This window comes from Balaenoptera musculus, chromosome 3, assembly GCF_009873245.2.
Source record: "Balaenoptera musculus isolate JJ_BM4_2016_0621 chromosome 3, mBalMus1.pri.v3, whole genome shotgun sequence".
Taxonomy (NCBI): domain Eukaryota; kingdom Metazoa; phylum Chordata; class Mammalia; order Artiodactyla; family Balaenopteridae; genus Balaenoptera; species Balaenoptera musculus.
This window is the reverse complement of record NC_045787.1, coordinates 160,926,065-160,936,355: the sequence shown is the minus strand read 5'-3', so window position 1 is coordinate 160,936,355 and position 10,291 is coordinate 160,926,065.

Genomic DNA, 10,291 nt, shown 5'->3' with positions numbered 1-10,291 from the left:
ATGTCCCCTGCATTGGCAGGCGGATTCTTAACCACTGTGCCACGAGGGAAGTCCCAGATGTATCTTTTAGAATTGTAGTTTTCTCCAGATACTAGCCTAGGAGTGGGATTGCAGGATCATATAATCTGCATGTTCTTTTTAAAAAATATATTTATTTATTTATTTATTTATTTATTTGGTTGTGCCAGGTCTTAGTTGCGGCAGGCGTGCTCCTTAGTTGTGGCTCGCAGACTCCTTAGTTGTGGCATGCATGTGGGATATAGTTCCCTGACCAGGGATCGAACCTGGGCTCCCTGCATTGGGAGCATGGAGTCTTTATCCACTGTGCCACCAGGGAAGTCCCTCATCTACATATTCTTAATTCAATACACCAGCTCTGGCTTCTCAATATAGGGGGGAACAGGTTTTATTAAACTGATGCAAGCACTTGAGATTTCCCTGGTGGCGCAATGATTGGGACTCTGCTCTCCCAGTGCAAGGGGCCTGAGTCCAATCCCTGGTCAGGGAACTAGGTTCCACGTGCATGCCGCAACTAAGAGTTCACATGCCACGACTAAGGAGCCCGTGAGCTGCAACTAAGGAGCCCACCTGCCGCAACTAAGAGCCAGCACAACCAATAAATAAATATTTTAAAAAACTAATAAAATAATGCAGGCACTCACTGAACAAATGAATAAGCACATAACAATAAAAATCCCCAGAAGGAATGGGTCCAGTTCCCAGAGTTGCTACATTATATTTCCTAAACTGTCTAGTTTATATCAAAAATATGAGACATGCAAACAAACAGGAAGGTAGGAACCATACAGTGCGAATAAAGAGCAGTTGAAAAGTGACCCAACTCTTACAAGGAAACCACAGTAAAATTGCCAGGTGATGTCTCAGCAGAAAACAGAAGCCAGAAGGCAGAGGGAAACATTCAAAGTGCACTAGGAAAAAAGGCTGTCAACCAACAATCCAATATTCAAAACTACCTTCTGAAAAAAGATGGCAAAATAAGGACTCTCTCAGATCAACAAAAAGTGAAAGAATATATTGATAGCCAATTGTCTCACAGGAATTACTGGAGTTCTTCAGGCTGATAGCAAGGCACTCCAGAATATAATTCATATCAACATAAAGAAACAAAAACACCTGTACAGGTAATTCTGTAACTAGAAAAGGCAGAATCAATACATATTTTTTAGCGGATGTCAAAGGTACTGTGTATAATCCTATGTATGTAATGTGTTACTAGGCCATTATATATAACAGTGTAATATCTGTGTAGTATGTTTGCCATTAAAAAGCACAGAGGTGGGAGTAACTGTACTGGGCTAAGGAGATGACCACAGATTGTACATTAGTGTGAGAAAATATTTCCGGGTTATATCATAAGTTGATATAATCTGCATAACAATAATAACAAAAATGGCAAAAGGGAATAGAGCTTTATATGAGTAATGTTTCCATATATCACTGGAATTATGCTAGCATAAATCTGAGTCTCATTTTTAAAATTAATACATATATGTTAAATGAGCAAACTAAAAAATTTTAAATGTATAATGGAGATGTCATTTAAAAATGAAAGTGAAAACTTGAAAATATTCACTTAATGTAAAAGAAAGTTATAAAGGAGGCCTTAAGAACTAAAAACAACATGAGAATTGTAGAATACAAAAAGTAAAATGCAGGTATAATTGCCACTATGTATTAATACTAAATGTGAGTGGTTTACATAGCCTAAACAGGAGGAAGAGATTGTCATCCGAGATTAAACAAAGAAGCCATGATCTAAATATGTGCTATGTAGAAGAAGCACACTTTAGATTCAAAGACACCAACAGACTGAAAATAAAAGCCTGTGATAGATATATCTGTGAACAACACCAACATGAAGACTGGAGAGATTATACAAATATTAGGCAAAATTGACTTGAATATAAAAGATATCAGTAGACATATTGAGGGACATTACATCATTCCAACAGGGTCGAACTTTATGCCTTGTATCTAAAAGAACCTTGAAAAAATTATTATAGCCATTAATATCTCTACTAGCAAAGAAGGAAGACCTCAAATCAGTACCCTGTATGTACTTCAAGAGACTGTAAAGATGAGGTCCTAAACACAAGGAGAAAAGGAATGAATACAAATTAAAGTAGAAATGAGTGAAACAGGGAATAGTAAAACTGTAGAGAAAACCAATGAAACCAAAAGTGAGTTTGTTACCCAAAAGCTGGGTTTGCCTCTTGGTGGGTGTTCAGCAAAAGACACATCCAAGCCAAAGGTGTGGAGAGGAAAGGATTTATTTGCAGCAAGTAAGGAGAACACAGGGATCTTTCCCAAAGCAGTGTCACTCAGAACAGCAAAACTGGGGAACTTTTAAGCTAAGGGTACATGCATATTCTGAAGGGGCTTGAGAAGAGAATTCAGCCAGGAATTTGGGCAAAGGTTCACAGAGTCCAAGCTTTAGTTGACTGAAGTCAGGAGGGTCAACATCATCATTCCATCCTCCACTTGGGGGCCTTAGGTCCTGCAGAACTCAAAGACATGTATCAGATTTTTATGTGTACCCTTGAGGAGGAACTAGGACTCTGTTTTATCCCTGACCTATGGTTACTTGATCCTTTTCTTTTGTTCTTACATTCCCTTATTTTGGTTAATTACTGAGATCTATTCAAGGGCAAGCATTCCGGCCAAGCTTAGATCACAAAATGGCTTAGGCCAGAAATGGCTTCTTGTCTGTCAAGAAAGCCATGCCTGGTTCTCTTTCTCTAGGGACCCCTTACCCTGTCTTCTTACAAGTTCTTACAAATTGACAAATCTTTAGCTAGATAGATCTAGAGAGAAAGAGGGTATATTAACATTCATAGAATCACAAAGAATGAGGGATATGACTATGGACATTACAGAAATGAAAAGGATTATACAGGAATTCAATGAACAATTGTATGCCAAAATATAAGATAACTTAGAAGAAATGCATAAATTCCTCAGGAGAAACAAGCAACTGAGACTAACTCAAGACAAAAAGCAAAATCAGAATAGAACTATAAAGCGAAGTGGTTGAGTTGGTAAACAAAAAACACCCATAAAATAAATCTAGACTCTACCTTTGTGTAAATGGCTTCTACACTAAGTTCTCCAAAAATTTTAAAGAAGATTTGTTACTGCATTGGACTGGAGACTCCCCTCCTGGGCCCCTAGCTGAAGCAACACCCCCCTGCCCCCGAACCCTCACTGGGTCAAGGAGTTCTTTCCCACTCAGGTTTGAGCTGCCAATAAGGAAACTGAGTTTGTTGCAAGCAAGACAGGCTTTTATTCAATGGCCAGAGAAAGAGAAGGGGAGCTAATGCTCTAAAGACACCTTCTGTCTGACTACAAGTGAGGACAAGCTTTTTATAGAAGTGGGTGGTGACTTCCCTGGCAGCCCAGTGGTTAAGACTTCACCTTCCAAGGTAGGGGATGTGGGTTCAGTCCCTGGTCCAGGAGCTGAGATCCCACATGCCTCACAGCCAAAAAACCAAAACATAAAACAGAAGCAATACTGTAACAAATTCAATAAAGACTGTAAAAAATGGTCCACATCAAAAAAAAAAAAAAAAAAAAAAGGAAATGGGTGAAGGTGCTTATGTGAGGCAGGAGTCTTTTGTCTTCCTGATTCATGGAAATGGATGGAGATTTCCCAGAATGCAATTCACGCCTCTATTCTGACGGTCTATGGTGCAGGGGGAGGGTGATATTATTATTACAATGATATGGTAAAGAGCTGTAAAGTGACATTTGTCCCAATTTTGAAGTTCAGTCAGATTATCCTGGATTCTTATCGTTAAGGTTTCCTGGGTCTGAGTCCCTACTAACGACTCCATGACCAACGCAGATCACAGGGCGACAGATGATATGTGACAGTCTCCAGAGCAAGTGAACCATACACAGCGTGCGACCTCTGCCAGGCCTTGGGAGAAAAAAAGGACATTCACGCGGGTGCGGAGCAACGCCCCACACACCTGCCTCAGGGGCCTCCAGGTTGGACAGATGGCAATACCCCGCCCCCTCGTCCTGAGTGACAACCTGCGAGAGGAAGCCCGACTCAGCAAAACCACGCTTAGGCGCTGGGACTGAACCTGCACTTGCCTGGCACAATGTGGGGAAGAAGAGGGGCTCCGGGGCGGAAATTCCTGTGTGAAGCAACAGGACAGGACGCCCGGGGTCCGGGCTGTGGGGGCCAACCCCCCTCCCCCAGCCGGAGGGGACTGAGGTCCGAGCGGTATCTCAAACCCACGAGTATCCGCTGATTCCAACGGTGACCGAGAAGAGGCCAGTTCAAAAGATGTCCGGTTCCGACCAGCCCCTCTCTTCGTCTCGGCACCCCAGGGCACCACACTCACCATTTCGAGGTTTCCTGAGTCAGAGTCCCTCCTAACGACTCCAACGACTAGTGCATATACGTGAGGGTCTCCAGGGCCTGGGAAGCTTACACAGCTTGCTACCTTACGTGCGGTGGGAGAAAGGACTTCTAAGCTGGTCTGGAGGGTCGCCCCACCCACCTGCCTGAGTGGCCTCCTGGTTGGACAGATTCCAATACTGAATTAAGGATATGCAGATTACGACCTGCTGAATAAGGCGGCACACCCCGTTATTGACCTTAAAAATAAAATGGTCATTTATTTTATCAGTAAAAATGGGTTTATGGGGAAATAGCAAAGGACTGCAGCTCCTGAGTTGCAGGCAAGCTACAACAGAAGCCGTAGTCAAGACCAACAAACAAAGCAGAGGAACATTATTTCATTGAGAAAAAGAAGGAAGTTGGGAAGGGTTATTTTAATGGAAACTCCATTGGAGAAAAACAAGAGTTCAGGGTGATGACAGTTTCTCACTGGGTGAGTAGTTGAAGGGGTCGATCTATTGTAGGAGATATAATGTACTTTCTTTTTCTATGTGGCCTATAATGGGTCATTCTTTTGTGATGCAGATTCTATTGCTGGGGTGTGTAATTAAACTGACAATTCCTCCTGTAACTGACGTGGAGAGGATCTGGGTTAGAGCTCCCATGATTAACAGATTGAAGAATAAAAACCACATGATCATCTCAATAGATGTAGGAAAAGATTTTGAAAACATTCAACATCCATCTATGATAAAAAGTTTTCAAAATGAGTGTGCACAGGTAACGTACATCAACATAACAGAGACCATACATGACAAACTCACAGCTAATATACTCAATGGTGAAAAGCTGAAAGCATATCCTCTAAGACCAGGAAAAATACAAGAATGCCCACTCTCATCACGTTTATTCAAAATAGCATTGGGAGTTGTAGCCACAGCAATCAGACACAAAAAAAGAAATAAAAAGAATCCAAACAGAAAAGGGAGAAGTAAAAATGTTGCTGCTTTCAGATGACATGATACTACACATACCAAAACTAAAGATGCCACCTAAACACTACCAGAGCTCAACAATGAATTCAGTAAAGTTGCAGTATATAAAATTAATATACAGAAATCTGTTGCGTTTCTATACAGTAAAAACAAACTATGAGAAAGAGAAATGTAGGAAACAATCCAATTTACCATCCCATGAAAAAGAATAAAATACCTAGAAATAAACCTATGTTGTAGGTAAAAAGACCTGTACTTGGAAAACTGTAAGACACTGATGAAAGAAACTGAAGACAACACAAACAGATATTAAGATATATTGTGTTCATGGACTGGAAGAATTAATACTGTTAAAATGACCATAACACACAAGGCAATCTACAGATTCAATGCCATTCCTTTCAAAATATCAATGACATTTATCACAGAACAGGAACAAATAATTCTAAAATTTGTTTGGAAACCCTGAATAGCCAAAACAATCTTGAGAAAGAAGAACAGAGCTGGAGGAATCATGCTCCATGACTTCAGACCAAACTACAAATGTACCGTAATCAAACATTATAGCACTGGCACCAAAACATCCACAAAGAAGAGAATAAGAGTCCAGAAAAAAATCCACCCACTTATGGTCAGTTAATCTACAAAAAGGAACAAGAATATACTATGGAGAAAGGAAACTCGCTTCAATAAGTGGTGCTGGGAAAACTGGACAGCTACATGTAAAACAATGAAATTAGAACATTCTCTAACACCATATACAAAAATAAACTCAAACTGGATTAAAGATCTAAATATAGTGCTTCCCTGGTGGTTCAGTTGTTAAGAATCTGCCTGCCAATGCAGGGGACATGGGTTTGAGCCCTGGTCCGGGAAGATCCCACATGCCGCGGAGCAACTAAGCCCGTGCACCACAACTACTGAGCCTGAGTTCTAGAGCCCGCGAGCCACAACTACTGAAGCCTGCACGCCTAGAGCCCATGCTCCACAACAAGAGAAGCCACTGCAATGAGAAGCCCGCGCACCGCAATGAAGAGTAGCCTCTGCTCGCCACAGGTAGAGAAAGCCCCTGCGCAGCAATAAAGACCCAACTCAGCCAAACATAAATTTAAAAAAAAATCTAAATATAAGACAAGGGACTTCCCTGGTGGCACAGTGGTTAAGAATCTGCCCGCCAATGCAGGGGACATGGGATCAAGCCCTAGTCCGGGAAGATCCCACATGCCACGGAGCAACTAAGCCCATGCGCCACAACTACTGAGCCTGCACTCTAGAGCCCGCCAGTCACAACTACTGAGCCCACGTGCCACAACTACTGAAGCCTGCGTGCCTAGAGCCCATGCTCCACAAGAGAAGCCACCGCAATGAAAAGCCTGCGCACTGCAATGAAGAGTAGCCCCCGCTTACCGCAACTAGAGAAAGCTGGCACACAGCAACAAAGACCCAAAAGCAGCCAAAAATAAAATTAATTAATTAACTAATTTAAAAAATAAATAAATATAAGACCAGAAATCTTCTAGAGGAAAAGACAGGCAGAACACACTTGCACCTATATCATAGCAATATTTTTTTGGATATGTCTTTGAAAGCAAAGGAAATAAAAGCAAAAATAAACAAATTGAACCAAATTAAACTTAAAAGCTGTTACACAGCAAAGGAAACCATGGACAAAACACAAAGAACACCTGCTGAATGGGAGAAAATATTTCCAAATCATGTGACTGATAAGGGGTTAATAATGTCCAAAAAACGTAAAAAGTTCACACGACTGGACAATCGATTTAGAACTAGACAGAAGACCCCAATAGACATTTTTCCAAAGAGGGCATTCAGATGGCCAACAGGCACATGAGAAGTTGCTCAATGTCATTAATCATCAGAGAAATGCAAATTAAAACCACAATTAGATGTCACCTCACACCTGTCAGGATGGTTATCACCAAAAAGAAAACAAATAACAAGTGTTGGTGAGGAAGTGGAGAAAAGTGAACCCTCCTACACTGTTGGTGGAAATGTAAAGTGTTGCAGGCACTCTGAAAAACAGTATGGAGAGTTCTCAGAAAACTAAGAGTAGAACTGCCATATGACCCAGCAATTCCACTCCTGGGTATATATATCCAGAAAAAACTGGAAACACTAATTCAAAAACATACATGCACCCCAATGTTCACAGCAGCATTATTTACAACTGCCAAGATATGGAAGCAACCTAAGTGTCCATTAATGGACAAAGAAGATGGGGTATATATATGCAATGAAATACTACTCAGCCATAAAAAAGAATGTATTTTGCGGTTTGAAACAACATAGATGGACTTAGAGGGTATTAAGCTAAGTGAAATAAGTCACACAGAGAAAGACAAATACTGTATGATATCACTTATATGTGGAATCTAAAAAATAAAAAAAACAAGAGGATATAACAAAAAAGACAAAGACTCATAGATACAGAAAACAAACTAGTGCATACTTGTAGGGACAGGGTAAGGGGGAGAGGCAAGACAGGGGTAGGGAATTAAGAGGTACAAACTATTATGTATAAAATAAATAAGCGACAAGCATATATTGTCCAACATAGGGAATATATTCAATATTTTATGACTGTAAAATTGTGAATCACTATGTTGTACACCTGTAACTTACATAATACTATATATCAACTATACTTCAGTAAAATAAACTTCAAGTAAATAAATAAAAATAATGTCAAACACCACCCAGTTCTACAAAAAGTAAGCCATTAGTTGATACAGTTGCTGACTTCCAACACACTATGAAAGGAATTCAGGGATGAGATCAGGAATGAGGCACCCTGTGCTCTGGGAAAAGTAGAAAAACAGGACTTTAGATAGTTAGACATTGTCAGTAAAAACTTTATGAACCCCAATTTTGCATTTTCCTATACTTAGAAAAGCACTAAAATCATCAATGAAGATATCCCTTCCTCAAGACTAAAAGTAATCTTCTATTACAAAAATGTGTGCTTGAGTGCACACACCCCTTCTCTAAATCACTGGTATACGGAACTTCAAACTTACTGTTTGGAGCAGTTCCTCAAAGCTACCTGAGAGGCTCTCTCCTGGGCTACAGTCCTCAGTAAGTCCATAAATAAAAAAAAGTCACAGATCTCACATCATGTGTTTTTCTTTCAGTTAACACATGTAATCTCCAATCTCTCATGGATCTAAGAAAAGATATTGCTCTTCTGGTTGTTCAGTTTTTTTCCAATTGTGAGGATGAGAATAATCACTCAGAGCCCTTTACATACTGGAAGAGAAACCATCCATTCGTTTTTGTTGCTATTTTTCCTTTCTAAGACTATACCACTTTCAATGATTGATTCTACTGCTAGTGCCCATGGAGTTGGTTTCAGAGTTTTTCTTTTGTACCAATGTGCTTAAATACATCATACTGGGATTTCTACTTTTGAATTTCTTATCCTCATCGCCTAAAAATTTCCTATGTTGAATACCTGTCCGATACCCAAAAGGCATTTTCCATGGGTTATCTTCCATTTCATCACTGCCCTTTGAAGACAGGATTAACACCCAACCTAAAATAAATATGATCAGATGTCAAGACTGTTGTTGACACATGCATTAAGTTAATAGAAGTAGTATTATTCCACAAAAATACTTTTGAAGGAGAGTAGGGCAAGGTTAAGTGGGTTAAGCTGGCTTGTCAAAAGTTAATGTGCTGCCCCTTTAAGGTGTATAGGGGTAGAGACTACAGGTTTTAAAGGTTTGACCCTCTTACACACTGGCACAGAAAAAGGAACATGAGTAAACCTTCCTAACTTGTTTATCCATTGTGGGCCAGGAAGGGTGACTAGGTATGTAAAGCCAATTAAAAGTCAAATATCAAACTCCCATGTAATTCTTTTTGGCTGCACCATTGGGAATATCATGGTGAATCAGGAAAACATACTCACTAGCACTGTGAACAGCATCAAGTGTTTCCCACACAAATTAGACATTATAAAGTTGTAATCTAGAGAAGAGTGGAATCAGAAAATACTCCCAATCGTAAAACTCTGAAATACTTTCTTGGTGGAGACACGAAGCCTTTCAGAAAAAATTCAGACTCTCATGGATCTTCATGTGGGACATCAAAGGAAAATCACTTCTATGAAAATGAAAATCAAAAAGATGATGGCGGTTTGGGGGATGCTCTTGACTACAAGGGCACTGAATCTGGAAAATAAGCTGGAAGGTGGTGTCCTTGAAGCTTCTATGTATCTGTCTCTCTCCCAGTGTGGTGGCTCCAAAATCGGAAGAATGCCTTCCCTGCATCTGCTTTAAAATCGCACACAGATGAGCTGTTGGTAAATTCTAACATGGAGCCACAAAGAGGATCAATCCTGGAAAATCTAGGCCCTAACATTACTCACAGGCAAGGTATCTCCAACTCTAGACTTTTTTTATCCTATCGCAAGTCTCTCTTCTTAATTCAAATTCTATTCAACAAACACCAGTCAGAAGGAAAGACAAAAAGCAAACAGGAAAATCATAATTTACATAAAAGTGTAGTCTTTGACAACCTTGCCATGCATTAAATTTATTCCAAGTGTTTAATAGAATGGAAAACTGAAAAAAGCTCCTGTATCCACAAGCCCCCCAAAAGGACTTTTCTCAGTAAAAAAGGTACAATATATATAATATATTAGGGACATCCAGGAACTGCCACCCAAGGTCACTAGGAAAATCCCAACAAATACCAAGCTGCTATTTTCAATGGTCATTTAACAGAGAATGAATAAAATATAAACTTTTAAGCCTAACTGCATATTACAAATACACTTTAACTCACACATGGATCCAACAGACTTCAAAATGGAAGCAAAAAATCATTATTTGATTAAATGAAAAATCACTACCTTTATAACGTATGTACTACTGTTTAAAGATAACTTCCAGAATTAACT